This window comes from Erpetoichthys calabaricus, chromosome 1 (assembly GCF_900747795.2).
Source record: "Erpetoichthys calabaricus chromosome 1, fErpCal1.3, whole genome shotgun sequence".
Taxonomy (NCBI): domain Eukaryota; kingdom Metazoa; phylum Chordata; class Cladistia; order Polypteriformes; family Polypteridae; genus Erpetoichthys; species Erpetoichthys calabaricus.
Genome location: NC_041394.2, coordinates 330,458,914 through 330,475,644, shown reverse-complemented (window position 1 = coordinate 330,475,644; position 16,731 = coordinate 330,458,914). Strand labels below are relative to the sequence as shown.

The 16,731-nt window shown below is 39.0% G+C and overlaps 1 protein-coding gene across 1 annotated transcript in view; it reads left to right on the top strand.

Annotated features, from left to right (window-relative positions):
* Positions 1–16,731, top strand: part of LOC114666753 (zinc finger protein 721-like) — a 207,283-nt gene that overhangs the window by 45,626 nt on the left and 144,926 nt on the right. The gene's annotated exons all lie outside the window — the stretch shown is intronic.

The following is a 16,731-nucleotide window of genomic DNA, read 5'->3' as shown; positions in this document are numbered from 1 at the left end:
TTGCTTCTGAACACTATCTGGTTGTTGACACTGGTCAATTCATTAAGACTTCCTCAAATGATAAACTGTATGTCTTCATATCCTTCATTGTGTGATAATAAACAATATTTTTGCTTTGTATGTGTAATAATTTGAATTTCATTTCATGGACCACATATCAAATGTAACTCTTGACTGCAGTTTACCTGCCTAACCACCTGATTTAGTGCTGTCTGCAAATGTTATTAAGGTGCCAGAAACATACACGGGACAACACACTAGTCTACAAAATGGTGCACTTTTCATCTCTACCAATTCATTATACCATAAAGTGTTCAAGCTAATTTTGCACTGATCTGTCCACCGTGACCCTGATGTCTGCCACTTGTGATGTGCCACCTAAAATGCTTTTTGTCAATTAAGCTAAATTACTTGTATTCACCTCCATAATCTAATCATTTTCTTGCTATCCCAAAAAACTCCAACTAATTCGTGAACAACTACTTTTGGCCATTTAAATCCATGCTGGTGGTCTGCTAACAGCCTACAATGGTCAGATGGTCCTCTATCTTATCTTACTGTAATTCTGAATCGTGAAACAACTGAAGCTATGCTTATTGGATTCAAAGCCACTCTTTCAAGGCTTAATGACTTCTGTCTTAATTGAGATGGAATCAGTGTTCCCCCTCTAGTGCAGTCCATAACCTTGGTATTACTTTTGATCCTACGCTTTCTTTTTAATCACGCATCTCTTTCCTTGACTACAGTAGCATTTTGTCACTTACATAACATTTACTATTTTTGATCTTCTCTTAGCTTTCGTGATACAGAAATTTTTGTTCGTGCTCTCATCGCTTCTAGTGCAGATTACTGTAATTCACAGTTTTCAGGTCTGCCTGCAAATGTAGTTACAAAGTGAAATAAATGTAAAATTCTTCATTCTCCTCACACTAGGAAATCTGCACATATCGTGTCTATTCTATTTCAGTTGCACTGGTTTCCTATAGCGGCGCCTATAGAGTGTAACTCACTTGTCCTTACATTTAAAGCTCTAACTGGCTTCTCTCCTTTTTACATTTCTGAACCTACACACCAGTTCACTTACTCAGATCCTCAGGACCTGGTCCAATTTCTATTCTTGTTACATGCCTGTCTACTATGGGAGACAGATCTTCCAATGTAGCTGCTCCCATAATCTGAAACAATCTGCCACAGCATCTCTGTAACTGTACAAATTTTTCCTCATTTAAGTCCAATCTTAAAATAAATATTTCTGTTCAACATTATCATTCCTTTATTTAAATCTGACAGCGTTTACTCATCAGTTCATTTTTACAATAATAAAAAATATTATGCTATATATTCTAACATGTTCTATAATACTCTGTGTTTTGTTAAAATTTTAATGCTTGTATTGTACAATTCTGATTTTTCTTTTAAAGTGACCTTGAGTTTATGATAATGTGCTATACCAGGGGTGGGCAAATTCATTCCTGGAGGGCCGCAGCGGCTGCAGGTTTTTGTTCCAACCCAATTGCTTAATAAGAAGCTCTTATTGCTCTAGTAACACTTCTGCTTCATTTTAGTTATCTCTCTCATTAAGATTTTGAACCCTTATTGCTTATTTAAGTCTTAAACAGCTGCATTCTTGGTTTTTAATTGCTCCTTATTAGCAATAAGATACAAATGACAAAAGAAACCAGCAGTTATCCATTTTGCTTGCTACCCTTTACACCTGTGTGTATTTATCGTGCACTATTTGGTTTAATTAAATACTTGGAAGGAAAGAGAAGAGAAAAAAGTGAAGGACTGAGAATTACCCATCCGTTTACACTTCAAAGTATTTGGATGATATCCTTAGAATGGAAAAAAAAAATCTAGGATATGAGAATGACCTGAAATAGCAGAGTTAAAGCACTAACAAGCTATGAAATGTAATTATTGGCAAGGATTGTTTTCTAATTAAGCAACTGGGTTGGAACAAAAACCCGCAGCCACTGCGGCCCTCCAGGAATGACTTTGCCCACCCCTGTGCTATACAAATAAAACTCCTTTTATTATTATTATATAATTCTTTTCATTTATTTACACCTGCAGCACATTAACAGCACCAGTCTAGAGTTATCGGCATCAGCGTGATGATGTTTTTTTACATAACTGGGTGATGTTTTCTCTCTTCAGTTATTAGAAATTTTCCTGATTTAGGAAAATTAGTTTACACAATATAGTGCTTTTCGAACATATTCAGACCCTTTGAGAACTTTCAGATATTGCTAGATTGCAAAGGGGATGTACACAACTATCTTGCTTTGTATTTTTACTATAAACTTACAAGCTCAGCATTAATAAAGAGTTGTTCACAAATAAAAACTTCAGAAAAACACTAATTGAGATCATGTGTTATTCCCTCTTCTGTGTATTTAATTTTCATTTTATTATTCATAATAAACATCACCATCTCCTTTATATTTTCTTACATTAAAAGTATATTGATGATTATTATTAGCATTAAGAAGTTCTGCAGAATCAATGTCAGTTATTTCTTCTTAAGACGTTATAATGCAATCTTGTTTTAAACAATTTCTGTCGCTTTACTCATCCACTGACAAAGGTTAATTATTTTCTACAACACTGTGGCATCCTCTTTAATAAAATCCCTGTGTATGGCCATGTGTCCGTGTCCGTGTGTCGTCTGGTGAAGTGCGCATGCGCGGAGCACTCTTTAATAAAGGACATCATTGCTGGGGAGAGTGCTGATTGGGTACTTGTGGCCGTGCACATAAAATCCGTTGCTGGGGAGACGCCACACATACTGTACAATAATCAGCTGCACGCCAGCACAAATTAAAATACTTGCTGGGGAACTGCACAGTATTTGCTGGAGTGATGCCACAGCAAGCTAAAATAAAGAGTGGCAGGATAGGAGATCTTCAAACAGACACAACACATCAATCAACAGCCACAGAGGAGAGGATAAATGTAATATTAATTATACTTACTGTATTGTCATATACGTTTCTATTTTATTTTTATTACAGAAACAGAATGAGGTCAAGGTCCCTTGCCATTTAATATAGACTGTTCCTACTAATGTTTATGCACTACTGTTCTAGCACCCGTTATTGTAACGGGCTTAATGTCTAGTTTGAATATAAACTTATCTGGAACTGTATAAAGTGCACATTTGAATAAAACTTTTTTTTAAATTAAATTGATATGCAACAAAGTTTACATCACTCACCCACTAGACCCTGAACCGAAACTATGCCTGTTTGAAAATGGACAGATGAAATGAAATGTAATAGTTTTAGATTTTTTTTTAAACAAGTATGTTAAAGCATCAGTCACTGATTGCCACTTTGAACTCATGCACCTGTGCTACTGTAGCTGGTGGGTTTTCCCACTTTAGTCTATATCTCTGTACTACAACTATACTATATCCCAGTCAATACTATAACATTCTAACATTCCCAAAAGTAAAACCAGTTAATGTAATTCATGGTCAAGCCGATCAAGGTAGAAAACAGCCACTGACAGGATGTCATTCCATCAATGAACACATACAGTGCATCCAGAAAGTATTCACAGCGCATCACTTTTTCCACATTTTGTTATGTTACAGCCTCATTCCAAAATGGATTAAATTCATTTTTTTCCTCAGGATTCTACACACAACACCCCATAATGACAACGTGAAAAAAGTTTACTTGAGGTTTTTGCAAATTTATTAAAAATAAAAAAAACGGAGAAATCCCATGTACATAAATATTCACAGCCTTTGCTCAATACTTTGTCAATGCACCTTTGGCAGCAATTACAGACTCAAGTCTTTTTGAATATGATGCCACAAGCTTGGCACCCCTATCCTTGGCCAGTTTCGCCCATTCATCTTTGCAGCACCTCTCAAGCTCCATCAGGTTGGATGGGAAGCATCGGTGCACAGTCATTTTAAGATCTCTCCAGAGATGTTCAATTGGATTCAAGTCTGGGCACTGGCTGGGCCACTCAAGGATACTCACAGAGTTGTCCTGAAGCCACTCCTTTGATATCTTGGCTGTGTGCTTAGGGTCGTTGACCTGCTGAAAGATGAACCGTAGTCCCAGTCTGAGGTCAAGAGCGCTCTGGAACAGGTTTTCATCCAAGATGTCTCTGTACATTGCTGCAGTCATCTTTCCCTTTATCCTGACTAGTCTCCCAGTCCCTGCCGCTGAAAAACATCCCCACAGCATGATGCTGCCACCACCATGCTTCACTGTAGGGATAGTATTGGCCTGGTGATGAGCAGTGCCTGGTTTCCTTCAAACGTGACGCCTAGCATTCACCCCAAAGAGTTCAATCTTTGTCTCATCAGACCAGAGAATTTTCTTTCTCATGGTCTGAGAGTCCTTCAGGTGCCTTTTGGCAAACTCCAGGCGGGGTGCCATGTGCCTTTTACTAAGGAGTTTCTTCTGTCTGGCCACTCTACCATACAGGCCTGATTGGTGGATTGCTGCAGAGATGGTTGTCCTTCTGGATGGTTCTCCTCTCTCCACAGAGGACCTCTGGAGCTCTGACAGAGTGACCATTGGGTTCTTGGTCACCTCCCTGACTAAGGCCCTTCTCCCCCGATCGCTCAGTTTAGATGGCCGGCCAGCTCTAGGAAGAGTCCTGGTGGTTTTGAACTTCTTCCATTTACAGATGATGGAGGCCACTGTGCTCATTGGGACCTTCAAAGCAGCAGAAATTTTTCTGTAACCTTCCCCAGATTTGTGCCTCGAGACAATCCTGTCTCAGAGGTCTACAGACAATTCCTTTGACTTCATGCTTGGTTTGTGCTCTGACGTGAACTGCCAACTGTGGGACCTTATATAGACAGGTGTGTGCCTTTCCAAATCATGTCCAGTAAACTGAATTTACCACAGGTGGACTCCAATTAAGCTGCAGAAACATCTCAAGGATGATCAGGGGAAACAGGATGCACCTGAGCTCAATTTTGAGCTTCATGGCAAAGGCTGTGAATACTTATGTACATGTGCTTTTTCAATTTTTTTTATTTCTAATACATTTGCAAAAATCTCAAGTAAACTTTTTTCATGTTGTCATTATGGGGTGTTGTGTGTAGAATTCTGAGGAAAAAAATGAATTTAATCCATTTTGGAATAAGGCTGTAACATAACAAAATGTGGAAAAAGTGATGCGCTGTGAATACTTTCCGGATGCACTGTATGTGTACACACATACAAGAACAGTTTCCAGTCGCCAATTAGCCTAACGTGTCTTTGTGCAAGTCAACACTAAAATATATGTATAAAATGCAAATCATGAGAAAACTGATAACAACAGAGCATGACATTCACCGCTAGTATGCTGAATCCCTGAAGCAGCAGTGATAGCCATTGAACAAACTGGCTTGTTCTAAAGATACTTTTTAACATTTTAACAAATTGTTTACTGCCACTACGTGAGACAGACAGATAGATAGATAGATAGATAGATAGATAGATAGATAGATAGATAGATAGATAGATAGATAGATAGATAGATAGATAGATAGATAGATAGATAGATAGATATTTTTACAGAAGCTCAAGAAATATTATAACAAACAACAGGGGTCTATAAAGTTTTCCCTGTGTCACTGGCTCATCCTTGTAGCTTTTCAAATCATATATTATTCAGGAGTCTTTCATTAAAAATGTGGATCTCACAGTTCAAGAGCAGAACACTAAGCAGGCTCATGACTAAAAACTGTGTCTCAATTCTCAGAACACATATAATTAGAGAATTCAGTGGTGGAGAACAGCTTACCAATTCAAACTTCATCAGCCAGTTAAGGCAGACATATGGCACTACTGGATATGTGAAGAAAAGCTTACTTGACTCAGTTAAACATTTCCATTGAGGATGGTGCACACTTTCAGAAATGTACCAACCAAACCAGCCATCTATTTTCCAAACCAAACTACATAAACTCCTAGTTCATCACTCTAGTTCCTCTGATTTTGTTAAAAATACCTGAACTTGGTTCTTTCTTTAAAGAAGCAGGAGAAACTGCTAGGACTGCAATTAAATTCAGATTTTGGGGACTACCTAGCTGTCCAATTAGACTGGTGAAAAGTTGTGCCTTTAACGGAAATCTGCATTTACCATTACATTTATCATGGCTGAGTTAACTCAGTGTTTAAAAAGAGAGCAGTCACCTTGTCAAAAACAAATCACAGACCTTAACAAATAAAATACATTATATAGATTTCAAAAATGTAGGTGTTGATACTAACACCTGCAGCAGGAGTGGGCAGGAGGAGGAGTATAGGAACCTAAGCAAGGACTTTGTTAAATGGTGCAACTCAAACCACCTACACCTGAACACCAGCAAAACCAAGGAGCTGGTGGTGGATTTTAGGAGGCCCGGGCCCCTCCTGGACAATGTGATCATCAGAGGTGACTGTGTGCAGATGGTGCAGACCTATAAATACCTGGGAGTGAAGCTGGATGATAAATTGGACTGGACTGCCAATACTGATGCTCTGTGCAAGAGAGGACAGAGCCGGCTGTACTTCCTTAGAAGGCTGGCGTCCTTCAACAAATGCAATAAGATGCTGCAGATGTTCTATCAGACAGTTGTGGCGAGTACCCTCTTCTACGCAATGGTGTGCTGGGGAAGCAGCACAAAGAAGAAGGACGCCTCATGACTGGACAAACTGGTGAGGAAGGCAGGCTCTATTGTAGGCATGGAGGTGGACAGTTTGACATCTGTGGCAGAGCGACGGGCACTCAGCAGGCTCCCATCAATCATGGAGAATCCACTGCATCCACTAAACAGTATCATCTCCAGACAGAGGAGCAGCTTCAGCGACAGACTGCTGTCAATATCCTGCTCCACTGACAGACTGAGGAAATCGTTCCTCCCCCACACTATGCGACTCTTCAATTCCACTCGGGGGGTAAACATTAACATTATACAAAGTTACTGTCTGTTATACCTGCATTTTTATTACTCTTTAATTTAATATTGTTTTTTATCAGTATGCTGCTGCTGGAGTATGTGAATTTCCCCTTGGGATTAATAAAGCATCTATTTATCTATCTCTATCTATCTAACACTGAATTCTCATTACATAGAACATATGAATGCCCCACTAACAAACTTCACATAAATACAGTTCCAAGTGATGAGTACAAGTGAGATTTCTAAGATCTTTGTTGCCTGCTTTTGTCAAGTTGTGACAAAAACACACCATGCACATCATTGTATGAAGTGAAATGTACAACAAACAAATGATTGAGATAGATAGATAGATAGATAGATAGATAGATAGATAGAAAGACTTAGCTGAAAATGCATTTTGTAGTCACACTGTATTTATGTAGCGGAGTGGTGGCTCTGAGGCTAGGGATCTGCACTGGAAATCGGAAAGGTTGCCGGTTCGAATCCCATAAATGCCAAAAGAAACTCTGCTCTGTTGGATCCTTGAGCAAGGCCCTTAACCTGCAATTGCTGAGCGCTTTGAGTAGTGAGAAAAGCACTATATAAATGCAAAGAATTATTATTATTATTTAAAGAAATGCAATATGTAGCAAGTATGTTGCTTCTGATAATTTCCTTGAAAAAACTGAGAACATCTTTAATTGATGTTTTGGATAAACTCAGCAGTAAATCATCAAAGACTTTCACGTTCCTCCTTAAACTGTAAAAAGAAATGCATGTGCATAGAACAGAGTGAGAAGCTTTGATGGCAAAGATGAAAATTTCTATTACAAGTTGTTTCCAAACAATTTAGTGATTCCAGAAATTAATAAATGCAACTGTCAAGTCATCTGCCCTTTAAAAATCATAAAATGAAGACTTGCTTCATTTTACATGCAAGTCTATGAACTGCACACCTTATCAAGTGGCCCCCCAGCAGGTGATCAGCATGAAAACCTTACCATTCCTACTGCTGCATTCATAAACTGAACAGTTTACCGAATTTACCAAGTCTACAATGACAGTATAAAATTAAAGCTCAATGCTTTATCAAATTCTGGGCCGATTTAGCAGAACCATAGACTGTTAAGTAGTGTGCTGGGGCCCCTGTTTTGATTGCATAACAGAAACATACATATACATCAGAAACATTGTGGGCCCCTATGCTCCTGGGGCCCCCAGCCAGTGCCCATTATGCCCATACATCAAGACGGCCCTGTATGTCATTATTTCCGAAAAACCACATTTATTATATTCTGGAAAACAATCCTGCCTATATATGAGCTTTTATTAATTCTCCTTTACTTGTATCACTATGATGAGCCCCGTACATTGCGCATTTGATTTTACAGTGTTGTAACATCCAGCCCCTAATCCAATTTTCATTTGCTTGGTTGGGATTGAACATTAATCAGAATACAATTTCCAAAACTGTCATAGATAAGACACCAAGTATTAAGCTGAGAAGCACCATAAATCAATGCAGTGTTTTTATGAAGAATATCCATCCATTCACCCAACCTCGGAGAGCTCAATGCGTGCAGCATCCCGTAATTGCGCTAAGTGAAAGCGGCTGTGAGCCACGGCGATTTAAAAAGAAATTCAGAAGATTAAAATAAATTAATGACTGCAATACGAGATTGAAACCGCTACACGCAACTACGCAGACATGTGTCCACAACCCTTTATGACAAGAGAGAAAGACGGTTTGATTTCTTTCTTTTGCCCCACTTTCATACATCTTATAAATAACGCACCTTTTCCCGACCTCGCCTGATGATGATGTCAATCAAGCGACGGAAACGGAAGCGGAATGACACCGGGGACGCCATAGCGCGAGTTTCGACTCGTAAATCGCAAGGGCTGTGTAGCAGAAGCAGAAAGACAACATGTGTGCGGGAATGAGAAAAAATAGCAACGGCACCGTAATTCATTGCCAAAGGCGTTAGTCACATTGCGGTAAGTTTAGAGTGTTTTGGACTTTGGTCGCGTTCCTATTAGGGCGACGTGGGTATCGCCAAGTGGTTCGAACACACATAATAAAGATACAATTGTATACGTTTCGAGTTGGAGCACAGGCAGGTGTAAGTAATTTGCTCATGGGCACACAGTGTCAGTACCTCATGGTTTGAAGTGCAAAGCCTTAATTAATCACTGCACCTCACTTTCCCATTCTCTGTGCGCGTATCGCCTCCGTTGGTCCATTGGCGTCCTTCTTGGATCACAGAACATTCTGAGTATGAGAAGTGACGACCTTTCTGGATATCTGTTTTTCTCATTTTTTTCCGGCGGCTTCTTGTGTAGAGCGACTGAGGCACTCGGAAGGGTCGGGTATGCACTCGCCTGTGCTTGCTTTTCTTTGCTTAACTGCCCGGGTGTGTTTCTCTGGAGTCTCGTCCCCGGCCCACTCCTTAATCAATATGACTACAACTCATTTCCTCCTCAAAGTTCAATCCGAGTTCCATTTAAAAGCGTCAGGACACAGCCGTCTTTCCTCTTTAATGCTCATTCTCACACGTAGTCCGTGTCGGTTTGTGATCGTGCACCATGAGCTTGTCGTGCACGAATATTTTTAAAAACCGTGCATTAGTTTCTGGACTCTCATTTAATACACGGACGTTTTATTACGTCTGTTTAGCTTTTGGTCCAAACCATTTAGGTATTGGAGTTAGTGCTGTTCTAACTCATCTCTGCTCTCTGTGTTCATTTGATGTATTTCTTGATGATACATAAGTTAAATATATTTTAAACAGTACTGTTTTCAGATATATAGACTGGTGGGGGAACTCGGGTGTCCATGCATATTTTAATGACACAAATCCGTTTTCTTTTAATTTATAAAACGTTGTCCGGTAGTCGGAGCACAACACTTCAATCTTACACATGTAAAATGAGGTGAAGTTCTATTTCATTCTGTTTTTTTAAATATACATTATTAACATGTGCGCATATGTTAATCGTCTTGAGCCTGAGTGTGAAAACCATATCTCCTGCCTTATTCTGATTTACACATTTCAGCTTCCCCAAACAGAGTAGATGACATTTGTTGGATTTTAACTCCAAACAATAATATTTTTGTATTTAAATTTTGCAATTTAGTTGCGATTTGTTTAGTTTGTATGGTACTGCTGAATGTGAGCCTGAGCTCTGCTTCTGAATCTTAAGTGATAATAACATCCTAGTAAATGCTAAAGAATTGCTGAGTAAAGTGCATTTTATTTATTAACGTACGTCATTAATGTTGTGCTGCTGATACTTTATTCGTCCCCTGGGAGAAACTAAAATTTAATGCTAATATGTATTCTATTGTGTATTATAAGATTTTGATTAGCATATGTGTGTGCTTGCTTTACTGACAACAAGTACAAGTGAGAGATGTGTTCTCCTTACCACATGATAAACAAAACAATAACCTGAACTAATGTGGTAAGGGCAATGAATTGGGACTGTTCCAAAATGTCCGATGTTTATGCAACCTTCTCATCAAACCAATGAAACTTGGAATGTCTGAAAGTTCATTTCCAGTGGAGCATTTCTGCGTAAACTGTAAATTGCTGTGCAGTCATTTTTTTCTCTTAGAAATGGAAAACAAGTGGGGTGAACTTTTCACATTTGTTTTTCAATTCATCTACTCGGACACAATAATCCATAAAAGTGAAACTTAAGACACTACACAGCAGAACAATTATAAATTAGACATTCCAGATGCTGTCAACAACCTCCTACTTTCTGTATTTCTTTATTACTAATATAGTTTAACATTGTATAGCAAACTAATTTATTGGGCACCGTTATTTGTTTTAGTTATATTGCATCAGATTTTCAGATTAGACATACAGTAATCCCTCCTCCATCGCGGGGGTTGCGTTCCAGAGCCACCCGCGAAATAGGAAAATCCGCGAAGTAGAAACCATATGTTTATATGGTTATTTTTAGAATGTCATGCTTGGGTCACAGATTTGCGCAGAAACACAGGAGGTTGTAGAGAGACAGGAACGTTATTCAAACACTGCAAACAAACATTTGTCTCTTTTTCAAAAGTTTAAACTGTGCTCCATGACAAGACAGAGATGACAGTTCTGTCTCACAATTAAAAGAATGCAAACCTATCTTCCTTTTCAAAGGAGTGCAAAGCAAGCAGTCAAAAAAAAAAAATCAGTAGGGCTTTTTGGCTTTTAAGTATGCGAAGCACCGTCGGTACAAAGCTGTTGAAGGCGGCAGCTCACACCCCCTCTGTCAGGAGCAGGAAGAGAGATAGAGAGAGAGACAGATAAAAAAAATCAATACGTGCCCTTTGAGCTTTTAAGTATGCGAAGCTCCGTGCAGCATGTCCTTCAGGAAGCAGCTGCACACAGCCCCCCTGCTCACACCCCCCTACGTCAGCGCAAGAGAGTGAAAGAGAGAGAGAGAGAGAGAGAGAGAAAGTAAGCTGGATAGCTTCTCAGCCATCTGCCAATAGCGTCCCTTGTATGAAATCAACTGGGCAAACCAACTGAGGAAGCATGTACCAGAAATTAAAAGACTTATTGTCCGCAGAAACCCGCGAAGCAGCGAAAAATCCGCGATATATATTTAAATATGCTTACATATAAAATCCGCGATGGAGTGAAGCTGCGAAAGGCGAAGCGCGATATAGCGAGGGATCACTGTATATAAATGAAAGGCCTTTTGGTGTGGGTGTGTGTAGCAGTCCACAGCTTTGGGAGTTGGTGTGAATTCCACTGAAGATGTAGAAGCTTATAGAAGTGTGACATACATTTATGCATGCAAGCACAGTTAAATTTTTTCGGCGCTTGCATGCAGTTCACTTCTCATTCAACTCAAGCAGACAAACTCAGCTTTGCACACTGTACGCTCACACAATGAGCTACCATACGTTTTCCTGAGACAGGTTCCAGCCTGTCCCGCACAATTTGTGCCACATCTGCACTCGACTACACGTCCGTCTCTGAAAAGATACATCCTTTCCCAACCCACTTAGTTGATGCCTCTGCAAGTTCACCAATATAGTAAAACTGCTAGTGAGTCTTCAGCTGTTTTTGTCCCAAAGATCACAGGCAGCTAGTAATTTCATAATTATGTAATTCATGCCAAGCATTTTCCGTGTATTTTTGACAAATGCTTTGAAATGGAAGTGCATCTTTTGTATCATTGCAGTTGCCACTGTGAACAGTTTTGTGTTGTACTGTGTTTTATTATAACTATATATTGCATGGTGTCTGTGTGTGTGTGTGTGTGTGTGTGTATACATATATAGAGAGATACATAGAGATTATATATAACTCTTGTGGTTGGTCTGCAAGTCGGCAAACATCCGCCACGGTGCCCTTCAGTTGTGAGAAGCAGATCATAGAATGTTGTATTAGTTTACTGTCAAATAAAGCAAGGAGTATGCGACACATGTTTCACCCTAATTCTGGGCTCATCTGGCGTACACACTCACTGCACCCTGTCTCGGGGATCGAACCTTGGACGTCAGCGTCAGAGGTGAAACCTCTTTATGTTGCATCACAACGTGTGGTTAGTTTGACAGCATGTAGATCGGGGTAATTACATTCATGACATTCGTAGTCTGAATCACAATCTGATTGTATGGGTGGTTACCTACCAGGTAATGCTTGTGGTTGGTCTGCAAGTTGGCAAACATCCGCCACGGTGCCCTCTCCGTTGCGAGAAGCAGATCATAGAATGTTGCATTATTTTACTGTCAAATAATGCAAAGAGTACGCGACACGTGTTTCGCCCTAATTCTGGTAGGTAACCACCCATACAATCGGATTGTGATTCAGACTAATATATAATGTGTGTGTGTATGTATGTATGTATATGTATAGTGATGGGCAGACACAACCATTAACCAACTGGGACACGGTTGGGTTTCCATGGGGGTCACTAGAGGGAGCTGCAGAGATGGCAGAACCCTGCTATATTGGGTTTCCATCACACCTGGGAGTAATTCCAATTAACCCTGATGAGCCATCTGGAGTAAACACAGGTGTAACATTAAAGGAGCCACCCCATGCCATTCGGGGAGCCAGAGTTGGGAGGAAGAGGAACGAAGGTTGCCAGTTGAGGCAGAAAGAAGAGAAAGAAAAGGAACTGTGTATTGGTATGCTAAGTGCTTTGTACAGTGCTGCTGTAGGGTGCAAGGTAAAAGTGCTTCCCCGCATGTAAATGAAATGTGTGCTGTAACTGATTTATCGGGATGGTGATAGATATAGAAAGTGACACTTGCTTAGTTTGACTGCAGTTAAGCTGTGCTTGAGGCTGTTGTCCTGTGTGGTGCCCATCACAAGATGTTGACGCTCAGAAACTTGTCTTCTGATTCTATTATGGGTTTGGGTATGCCGGACGTGTTTCTGTCAGAGTCTCCTCCAGTTTCCAAGTTCCTCACAGACAACTTGGCTTTCTTTGCAGTTTCTCTAACAGAAAGACCTCAACATTTAAAGGTTATAATGGTCTGTCTGACTTCATTCATCAGTTGTCTCTTTCTTTCCATTATGACAGCAATATACAGTGCAGTGTTGTCCTAATAATGCTCCAGAAGGTGCAGCACACATGTCACACAGTCTGTTCCAACGCTATTCTATAGACAAGACACAGGGTTTGTAAGTAGTCAACACAAGTTGGGACACGTGTTTGAATTGTTTGCATGAACATTCAAAGCTTAATTAACTTCCATTGCTGCAGAAAAGTTGTAAGTTGTTAACCATTTACTTGCTACTATGAAAATTACATTTTTCAGTTTTTAGTAACAAACTCCCCAATGGCAGTTTACTACTTACCTTTGTACCATTTCAGTTCATACACTTACTTGAACTTCTTAAATTTCTGTGCACATATCTTGCCATTTTATATGCTGTATTATTTTCACATCTCTATTTAAAAAACAATGATGTATGTCCAGTTATAAGAGAGCAGAATAAAAATGTGTAATTCTAATGTGTATAATGCTTCCTTTATGCAAATATGGTGAAAATGTTTGAATACAGTACTTCCAAAATGGATTTTTTTTTTTAAAGTACAATACATAGACTGTATCATGTATAGCATGTTGCTTTGTGCAATGGTACATATTTGATGTAAAAAATTACTTCTTATAGCTAGTATTTTAAAATACTCTTTCTGCCTTACAGTGTTAGTTTTAAAAATGCAACATTATAATTTATTTCTTTAAAAATAAAAAGGCTTTGCCTAAATATCTAAGGTAACTTAGTTCATATACCCAAAGTATTATTTTTTTAATAAACAATAGACTTAGTATTTTAAACTTGCTAACAAGCTTACATGGATTAAGATGATTTAAACCCAGGTAAAAAATATGATCCAACTGACACTTTGTCTTTAATACTTAAATATATATTTAGCAAAAATGTAAATTTGTCAGTTGTATACACTATGTACTTAAATGACTTTATTTTACATGAAAGCTATAGTAGGAAAATGTCATGGGTAATATGAAACTATCAAAATCTACCACCTCATCTAACTGCACTAACCACCCATTGTTTATTTCAGATGATTATGAGTTTCATATGTTTATATACATTGAACAGACTTGAAACTCTAAGTAGAAAAATGTGACAAATTTGACACATTTAATCTGTCACTGTTGCCATAATTACTTAAATCATAGTTCACAGATATTATTTTGAAATGGCTCTTAACAGTATTAATTCCAAACATGCATTTCCAAATGTTCAAAATTATCTATTCCTTATTTTTCAATTCTTAATTCTGGTCCAGTGCTTTTTTACATTTCTGTCGGCAAACACCACATCTGATAGGAAGCATGACCTGCCAACTATGTCTATCACATTTTACTTACCTTGCTTTTGACATCCACAGCAGAAAAATGTAATAAGCACTGTGTCAGAGCAAAAAGCAGAGCTAGCTGCTGCACTTACACATTGCTGTCAGGCAGGAAAGAGTTTGGTTGGTATGGTGCAGGTTTGAAATCAAAACTGTGAGCAAAAAGAGAACATGAACAAGCATGACTTAATATGCCTTCACTAAATCAAGAGGGTTACTGACTTCCACTGGATACTGGTACTGGAGCTGAAGAACCACGTCCTTAGTGCTTCTGTGTTGTTGCAGCTCAAGCTTGGTCTTTTGTTGCTTTACACAGCACATATCTCTGCAGGTGAAAAATGAAGCAGCTGGTTGCATAGAACTAGTGAGTTCTGAATTTCAGTCAGAGGACCTGTTTTAGTTTGGGAAAATGGTTCAAAGGTTTTAACAGAAAATAAGCAGGCAAGAATCAGAGAGGAAAGGTCCAATACTTCAATTGTTTACTTGTTCAAATATAATATCAGTTACATACAATATAATAGCAATATACATGCAGATATAGGAATTATACTATTGACTTACAGTAATATATATATAAAGATATGATTTATACTATTGACTTACAGTAATATCAAAAGACCCAGAGCCATCATCCTAGACCAGTAGACTGAGGGAGCCCGCGTGTCAGTCTCGTCAGAGGATCAACTCGTGAGCCTGGTCCAATACCGGGCGGTGTGCACGTTCCCCACGGTTGAGCTTCCGAAGAAACTGAGGGCGGAACCTTCCCTTATATACTAATTGAGTGTCCTTACCCAAAATGGCTTACGTGTAAGCAGTGTATACAGAAGTGATCAGTTTCAGCACACACCCTTCCACGGGACGCAGTATTGTTTTTCTTCTACTTGGCCCTCACTGAGATGGTGCCTAGTATCAGAAGACACACAATAACAAGCGTTGTTTGCAATGAAGCCCCTCGAAGTGAAAAACAAGTACATAGCGTTGACTGTATTCCCATAACATTCTGAAACTCTTTATGAGAAGCAAGTTTTTGCACATTCTTTCGCTATCATCCCAAACATTCCAATCTTTGTAGCTGGTTTTGCACTGAAGCGACCAACCCCCCCTCTTCTTACTCCTTTATTTCATCCCTTCTCCTGTTACAGAGAAAACTTTTTTTATTACAGGACCACACCCCACGTGATGAAAACATAAAGAGAAATGACGCAGATGAAGCACCAGAAAGGCAAGTGAAGACTCCTCTTACTAACCCTCAACTGAGTAGCACTGTGGGCCGAGTTATTCAAATATCATTTCTATGGCTCATTGAACATAGCTGAGTCCCATTGTAATTTGCATTATCATCATTTATAGAGATTCACTCCTCTGTTCATATTCCCTTAGAGCTTGTGAAAGGCACATCAAGGCTGGTTGTTCCTTTATTGTGAGTGTCTCTATAGGTCTACAAGTCCGCCATTCTCTCTCATCTGTGTCTACAGTTTCCTTTCTTTTGTTGTGTAGTTCCAGTTCTTTTTTTTAAAGCTCCCAGATGCACAGACACCATCTCTTACTAATGGTTAGTTTTCTTGTCAGTCTGAGATTGTGTGCACAGTGAGCTTGCCACAGGAATGTTTTTCATATTAACAGTACAGTAAGTTCAGGGCTTTTCTGTTTATAATTTGCCATTTTGTCCTTGGCGGATTTAGAGAATATCATAGGTTATATAAATTGCTTTATCATTCTCATGCTCGCTGTGTGTTTGCACCTATGCCACCAATATCGCATTCTATCTTAGTGCACTTGTTGATGAAATTCTCTCCACTGGATATTTGGTCTTTGCAGCCACATTGCTTTTTAAACATCAGTAACTTAGAAATGTGTGTCACAAAGTGGATGTATGATGCAGTGAATAATACGCACAAGCCAGGTAAAAATGTCTTGCTACTTCTTTCAAGATATTGCTTAACATAACTGACATGCATGTGAGGCATGCAATATGTAATATTAATAATTAAGGA